We start from the raw sequence: 8,369 nt of genomic DNA, 5'->3' as shown, positions 1-8,369 counted from the left end.
CAAAATCAAGCGAAATGAAGAAATTTTTTGAACCGTTAAACAAAAATATTACGACTTGTAATATTAAAAAATTATGGTACCGATTAACAGTGTGATTGGAAAATCACGGTATCGCTTATTCATAGTGGACAGAAAATTTCTGTGCTAAAAACCTAAGTGTTCCCCAAGTAGTTTTATTAGACACTTTAAATATATTTTCTGTATTCTTTTATGAATTTACACAAGAATTTTTTTGCCAAGTTGCTAAGTTTTTCCCTTCTGTTTTCAAATAGCAAAATTCTTAACATTTTAGAAGAAATTTGAATCTAAAACAAAAAAAAATGTCTTACCATTTTAAGTCAAGAACGTTGCTCTCATTTTCCTGTGTTTCCAGAAAAAGGAAAACAGCAAAGTAAACTGAAATAATTTTTATATTTTTGTAAGTAAATTAAGTGTTCATTATTTACTTGATATTTACTTAATCAGTTTATACTAAACGGTTCATTAACATCCCGAATAGAAATAGATTCCGAGGCAATATCGCGACTTTAGCTGAATTTCAATTCGAACTATATTAAGCTTATTCTAGCTTTCTACCATTTCAAATCTGTTTGTTAGTTTTAAGATTATTAGTATGGTAAACAGATGCTAATAGTCGCTACAAACTATTGCTAACTGTAAGTTAGATGGAAAACTTGATGGAAATTTAATGAAGTTTACTTTAGAGCCGCTAGTAAAATAGGAGTTGAAATTTTAATATGGTCGACTTTGTTCTTCGTGTATTTGAATTTTATAGAGTTAGAGTATTGTATAAACTGTATTTAAGATGATTATCCTTCTTTCTTCTAATGGAAAGTCAACATTTCTAGTTTGCAAAGATGTTTTAATTTTTTCCATATTAGGATAGAAATGGTTTATACGGGGTCGAAATATACTACCCCTAAAATATCAGCACTTATTTAAGACTCACCCTGTATATCTAACTCAATACGAGAACAAATGAAGGAGTTGTCGAGTACATATATTTATACATACATTCAGGGTGAGTTTCCTACGATGTTCTCTATGGATATCTGGGAAACTACTGGAGATAGAGAGTCGGTTAAATTGGGAAAGAATTGTAGTTTTGTGGGGTCATAAATATGCGCCTTTCAGATTTTTGAAAAAGTTTATGGCTTACTAGATATTTCGAAAAAAAAATGTTTGACTCTTTCAAAAATTGTCCCTAATTTCTGTTTTATATACCGAAGTACTGTAGTATAAATATTCATATCTATTTTAGACAAAAAGTTTTCAGATAAAAGTTGTAGATAATCACATCCCTAATGAGTTTGTGTTCTCCGATTTTTTATAAAGCCTGTAATTTTTGACATAATATGACACAATCATATATGTGTTTTTTAAATGGAAACCATAGTTGGCCATGACATCATAAAAAGCGCCATTTTTTAAGCTTTTGAGCGATATAAACTATAATATGTTTTTTTTTTCAAAAAATTACTTACAGTTATAGCCATGGAAACAAGATCAGGCGTCGTGAAATGTGTAACTATCACTTCCAAACTTTGTAAATTAAAATAAACAAAAATTGTATATATGAATTTTTCAAATGAAGAAAAGCGTGGAGGATTATTGGTTCAACTTTTCTTGGCCATACATTTTCAAGGATACGCTGACCGGCGTTGACTTACGTTTTTTAGAGAAACGTTTTCAAGACATGTTAGAAAAGTTAAATTTAGATACTTGAGCATAATAGAGTGGTTCCAACATGCCATTCATTATGGGGGTGTCCCATAATAAAAAAAACGTTAAAAATTATTTATGTCATATGCCAACTCAGGTATAGGAACAGGTGGACCAATTGTATCGGCCTCCTCGATCACCTGACCTATTCATTAAAAAAAATGCGGTATGGTTAACAACAGGGTTTTAACAAGAGGAAGTACGAGAGAAGTGTAATTAAGTCGACCGGTCGTTCTGCAGTAATTTAGTTTTAAAAAGATGCATTTATGTACTCAAAACATTGGCGTATTTTTTGAACATTTTCTAAAATAAGTTAAAGTGTATGTACTTAGCGGTATTATATTTTAAATCTTAGTTTGTGTAATGTAAATTGTAAAGAACCCGTTTAGTAATATATTCTCTCTTTTTATAAGTTATAAATCATAAACAAAATAAGAATACCATACCAACTAAGTAAAATTAGTCAAGAAAGATAAGAATTGGCTATAACTCAATAATTTTTCGAAAAAAAACATATTATAGCTTATATCGAAAAGCTTAAAAAATAGCGCTTTTTATGAAGTTTAATAATATATTCTCTCTTTTTATAAGTTATAAATCATAAACAAAATAAGAATACCATACCAACTAAGTAAAATTAGTCAAGAAAGATAAGAATTGGCTATAACTCAATAATTTTTCGAAAAAAAAACATATTATAGCTTATATCGAAAAGCTTAAAAAATAGCGCTTTTTATGAAGTTATGGTCAACTATGGTTTCTAGTTAGAAAAAAACATATGTTTGTGTCATATGTCAAAAATGACAAACTTTACAAAAAATTGGAGAACAGAAACTCATTAAAAGGGATGTCATTATCTACAACTTTTATTTGAATTTTTTTTCTCTAAAATAGATTATAATGGAATTAGAGACAATTTTTAAAATAGCTAAAATTTGTTTTTTCAAAATATCTAGTAAGCCATGAACTTTTTCAAAACTCTGACAGACGCATATTTATGACCCCACAAAACTAACCTTTCCCCTTTAACTGACTCTTTATCTCCAGTAGTTTCCGAAATACCCATAGTAAACATCGTAGGAAACTCACCCTGTATATAAAAATCTGATTTAAGAAAGTCGTTGTCTAAAGAGGAATTTAGTAATTTGCGTCAGAAAGTTCAGTCAATGAGTTCAACCATTTTAATTCACTGAAGAATAACTCACAGAAATGAAGCATATGAATGTAAGTGAATGAAGAAAAGAAGATATAGTCCTGGTATCAGAGAAGTTGAGACACTAAAAAATGTGCACATATGTGCTTACCATAAGAAATATTCTTCATAAAATGTGAGTCTTAAGCCGATCTCAAAGAAGACGTGTACTTGGCAAACATTTATTATACTCATATATTTGCCACGTTGTGTGAGTGCTTTACTTGCGCAATTAGTTGTCACTCGGCGCGTTGTATGCGCGCCGAGCTTGCCAGTGTTGTTTACAAAATGGTATACTTGCCTATGGTATAGTGCTATACTCTACCCAGAGCGTCGCATCTGTTACATCTCGCATGTACTTGTTATGTGTGCCATCAGTGTTTCACAAGTACACGGGACCTACAGTTTTTCGCGAAATTTGAACGACATTATTTGAGAGCCTGTACAAGGCAAATATACTCAAGGTGGTTTGCCATTGCCTTTCTTCAGGTGGCGGTTCACTGGTCGCTCTATTTAGATAATTAAATATTTTTACTTTAAATAAATAAAGCGACCGTACTGGCTGGGGATCGAACCCAGTACCTCTCTCACAGCAGATCGACACTACTGCTGTAGGTATGGCCGGCCACACTACTTGCCAGGTACGCAAATATTGGGGTACTTGCCGAGTACACGGGTCGTCTTAAGGCGGACTCTGACTACTCGTGTACTTGCCCATTTTGTGTGAGTGTTTTTCTTTTACAATTATTTGTCACTCATTGCGCGGCGTGAGTGCCAAGCGTGTTGTTAATTACAAATGCAAAAATGTTGTTTACAAAGATGGCATATTGGCCAAGTACGCAAATATTGGCGTACTTGCCAAGTACGCGAGTCGTCAGAGTTCTCCTTTACTCGAGTCCGGCTTTGAATAGGTGCAAATATTATTTTCGGGGCTGGTGGATCTCGATCAATAGAACAATCTCAATCTCGCCTCGAAAATAATTTGAACATAAAATATATTAATTTAAATTTTTAAAATACTGGAACAGTAAGTACAACTTTCCCATCAATGTTTTTTTATTAAAAGAATTAATTGTTTTTCCGCTGATTCTATCGTATTCGGAGGCCCTTAATTAAATTCTCCTGATATTTCCCGAACCCGAGTGATTTTCCCACGGAAAATATATCACACGGCTAGCGAGCACCAAAAGCCTAATCCGATTATGTTATATTCTACATCTAAAGTGCACGAACTCGTTTAATTATTGAAATATAAATGCGGAGCTGCTGAGAATTAAATTCGTTCAAAAGAAACTTTTGCGTTTTGAATCGGCGAGGTCGTGATTCCGAGTCACTATAACGTCTTTCTTTTCATTACGTTTGGGTACGGACTGTTTACGTACCTTTGCGACCTGTGGCTTTATTTTAATGAATGGTGTTTTATGTAAATTTAATTTTAATAAGATTTCTGTATTGTTTGTTTGTTACCGAATTTGAATAAATATAGCAACAAGTTGATTAAAACCAAGGCGTATATTTTTAAAAGAATATAGCTGGATTGAATGTGGTGTTACAAATGAAAATTTTATGTTCACCTACAAAGACCTGTAGTATATTTGGTAAAATTATATTTTTTTCAAATGTCACAAAAGTATTAATTTTTGGGACGTGATTGACAATATAAAAAAGTCATTTTAACGCCTACGCTTAAAATGACTTTAAGCATATAAGTACGATAATATATTATTAAACTGATATAAAGTGTCAAATTCAACGATACTGGACAATCATACCTTGTATCAGCATACAAGGTATGACTTTTATATTTTTTATATTATTTGGAACGTTTGAAATTGCTTAAAAAATATGTGTGGCGTTTGAAACAAATTGCATGTTCTATTCGGAGTAAAAATCACTTTTTGTACCTCGGCTGTATGTCGGTTACGTTAGGCGTCGGTCAAACGTACAGCCTCGCCGCAAAAAGTGTGATTTTTACTCCTAATAAAACAATATACTATTATTTCGTACTGAAACTTTGTTTAAATTACATATATATCGTCAACATTTTATCAGTTTTTTGTGTCACGACCTAGTTGTTTTTATGGGTTACTATATTTTAGCCATTTTAGTCCAGCTATATCGAAACACCGTTTCCCGATAGATCACCGAAGTTAAGTAACGTGAAAGGATACGATGATATGGCCGATGACCGCGGTTCGGATTCCGCGTAATCAAAGAAGGCCCCGTCCAGATTAGCCTTATAGCAGCAAAAACACCATTTTTTTTAATTTTTTTTTAGCTGTGGTTAATTGTGAGGTTACCTTGTCACTTAAAAAATGAATTGGAAAAAAACTCTGGAAAAATTATCATTGGAGGCGTTACTCAGAGAGACCTGAATGATTGAAGATATTGACTGAGGAACGGCTATTACGTTGGGAAAAAATTGTAAAGAAAAATGACTTTTGGACAAGAAAATGGATCAGTGATAGAGCTACGTCGAGATTAGATCTTGAGAATTTTTCAATTTTCTTTATTTTTAAATTGCATGTATTTCTAATACTCTTTATTTTGGCTTTAATATCGTCAATACTAATACCCATTCCGTACATTCCTTCAATTTAAGAGTCGACAAAAGAATCCGATCGCCTGAACAACGTCATAAGAACACGCATGCCACTATAACCAAATCGGCATTTTGGCCTAATCCCGCATACGACATCATATTAACAATCAAAAAACGATTCGAGAAAACAATCGTTTGTTACAGAGCACTTCACATTAAAAAATATAAACTCGTTATTTTCTTGCATAATAACAAACCAATAAAGTTCCATTACGGTTATTTTAAATTAACAACACATCAAAATTCTATCTCTGCTTACATGTAAAATAGCTATTTCTATTAAAAAATTCAAACAGTTTAGTATTATACTATTAAAAATACAGTCCAATAGCGTTAGAAACGGCCGACCGACACAAAGGCTTGACTGTCATTTAAAATTTGCATATGCAACGGGGGAATTTAAAAACATGCAGTTTATTTGGAAACTCTAGACCGGGGCGGGCAGTTTTGCATTTGAATTTTAGCCGTGAATATAGAAATGGCTCTATTTTAAATGATAATAAATTTTGGCGAAGCAGCCGTTTTTAGCAGGTCGTACAAAAAGGCAAGAAGAAAAAAACGAGGGGTGCGAACGTACATGTATGTTTATCAACTTGTAACTGGAACAATGCTTTGTTTAAAATTTATTAACTGGCATAAAAAGGAAATGCGTTTATTAAAATACGGTTTAATTCTTATATATCCGGTTTTATTTATTTTTAGGATGTATTCATTTTAATATATTTTTAGAAATATTTTCATCATCATAAAATTTACAATAGAAACTTTGCTTCTAAGGTAAAGTCCATCGTCGGTTTTAGTATTCTTCTATTTTTTATTTATACTCGTGGACATTTACGATTAATCTGGTACATATTCCTACATAGCTATGTAACTAAATTTTTAAATGACTAACCAAATTACTTAGCTAATTTATGCCTTTTTAAATTAATAACATATTTACTTTCCTTGCAGGTTTATTTTTTGAAAACAGCTAGGTATTTCGCAACTAAAACTAGAATAGAAAATGTAAAAATAGGTAGGTACCTACCCTAGTTCCTTTAATGGCTTTAAAGCAATATACTAGTAGTTTAGAATATACACACACCGGAAAAGTCTAGGGATATTACAATTTTATCCAGCCATCGTCAGTAATTTTATTATTTGCATTTCTGATATAATAAAATTAAAATAAACAAATAGTTTACAGGACGTATTGGAAATAAAAATGCGAAATTACCGAAATTTCCAAATTTATATTGATATTTATTGAATTCAGAAAAATGCACAATTTTTTTTTATACTAAACTGTGAATTAGATACTTTGTACAGTTATTTCTATTAACTGTTTGAGATAACCTGCGTATTTAAAAATACAGATATTTTTTAAATTCAATACATTTAATTTTAATATACTCTGTCTAATATGTAAATAATTATTAATTTTTAAAATTCGCAAACTAGGTAAAGGAAAATCAGACGACGAACAGAGTTGATAGGTGTTAAGTAATAGCTTTTAGATTACCGTTTGAGACGCATTGATGTTATTTTGGGTTTGTACATTTTGGTTTTCTGACAAAGAATATTAGTAAAAGTAAAGGAAATGTTTTTTTATTATTTAACTAATGTAAACAAAAGCATATATTCTCTTTTTCTGTTGTAATATTCTGTGCTAAAGCTTTTATTTATTTATTTGATCTAACAAAGGTATTATATAACATGTGTATGTACTTAATGGATTCGATTTATTCTGTAAATAATTTCAGTTTAAAAGTAATCTAAATACAATAGTTTAGTGTCCATTTGTGTCAATGTTTTTGATTCAGTATGACAATAAGGGCCTTGTTGAGTGTACTAATATTTTTCAACCGTGACTGTGCGAATTTCTTAGCAAACAAATAAGCAATCAAAATCAAAGAATAGAATAACTGATAGTCTAAAGATATTTGCACCAAATCTTAAAATTTAGCTTCCAGCCTCGAAACCAGACACCTTAGTACCTGCGGGTGGGGACCTGCTAAACTAACGAAAACCTCTTCAGTTTTAAATGCAATAATGTGGCATGTTTTGAATGTATTAAACTATAAACCTTTGTATGAGGACAGTTTTTTTATTATTATTATTTCTCTTTTATTAAAGTTCTGAACAACATAGTTGAATTCTTTAAAATAGTGATCAAGATTTTTTCTGCCCTGCCCTTTTACTTGTGAATTCCAGGCAGAGTAGGGCACTCCTTTCATTTCATTTAATAAAAGTATGCGTATTTACAAATTTAGCGTTTGATTTATATAACCTATGCTCCTTAAATTTCCCTAATATTGCATCCGTGGTAAGTCATATTATTATTATTTATGATAAAAAGCCAATCATAAGTTATTATATTATGCTAGACTACATGAATTATTATATGTATATATTTAGTGATCTAACGGCCATTATTTTGGTTATTGGAATGTTATATTTGGTTAAAATGCACAAGTAACATTCAAAGTAATGATCCTAAGTAATGTAACAGTTGTTACAGTTGTTACATTACTTAGGATCATTACTTTGAATGTTAATTGTGCATTTTAACCAAATATAATAACATTCCAATAACCAAAATAATGGCCGTAGATCACTAAATATACACATATAATAATTCATTTAGTCTAGCATAATATAATAACTTATGATTAGCTTTTTCTCATAAATAATAATAATATGACTTACCTCGGATGCAATATTAGGGAAATTTAAGGAGCATAGGTTATATAAATCAAACGCTAAATTTGTAAATACCCATACTTTTATTAAATGAAATGAAAGGAATTACTGTACCTGCAACTTGACATCGATAAGTGTTGTTAATATATAAAACGGCGTTCGCGGGTA

Source organism: Sitophilus oryzae, unplaced genomic scaffold (assembly GCF_002938485.1).
Source record: "Sitophilus oryzae breed Bouriz unplaced genomic scaffold, Soryzae_2.0 scaffold_551_pilon_pilon, whole genome shotgun sequence".
Classification (NCBI taxonomy): Eukaryota; Metazoa; Arthropoda; class Insecta; order Coleoptera; family Curculionidae; genus Sitophilus; species Sitophilus oryzae.
The sequence above is the reverse complement of the archived record's forward strand: the minus strand, read 5'-3'. Positions refer to the sequence as shown.